The sequence below is a fragment of the Eimeria mitis genome, genomic scaffold (assembly GCF_000499745.2).
Source record: "Eimeria mitis Houghton genomic scaffold, Emh_scaff401, whole genome shotgun sequence".
Lineage (NCBI taxonomy): Eukaryota > Apicomplexa > Conoidasida > Eucoccidiorida > Eimeriidae > Eimeria > Eimeria mitis.
The window spans coordinates 7,464-8,066 of record NW_013572345.1 but is presented as its reverse complement, the minus strand read 5'-3'; positions in this window follow the sequence as shown (position 1 = coordinate 8,066).

Below are 603 nucleotides of genomic sequence, written 5' to 3'. Positions count from 1 at the left end.
TAGAACAACCTTTTAAGGTATTTCATAACCCTATTTGGTATATTTTTGTTATGGGGTCCTTTGCTTTCTCTCATGGATGGATAGGAACGCTAGCTTTCTTTTATGCATGCAATGCTGTACAGACACCCGAAGAACGAAACTTTGCCGGCCCTCTCACAGTGCTTTCCGTCGGTTTTGGCTGCGTTGTTGGCTTTCTTACTTCATTAGCCTATTAATATTCATCAAAAATATATTTATTATCTATTAAACAAAAAAAAAATCAAAAAAAAACATAAAAAAATGGAGGATCGCTAGGTTTCTTGCTTATATTACAACTATCCGTTTTTTTCTTATGCAAAACCCAAAGGGAAACGAAACGCCACATCAACTCAGTTTAATTATATTCTGTTTAATTATATTATATTTAATTAAATTATATTAAATTAAATTAAAGAGTTTAATTTATTTTATTTTGTTGTGGCTGGGGGGAGAAGTAAACAGAAGGGTGCTGAATTAGGCATCTGTGAAGAACAATAAAAAATCAATAATTAAAACATCAAACATAAAAAAAACAATAAAACAATAAATATAAAAAAATAAAAAAAAAAATAAAAAAAAAATAAA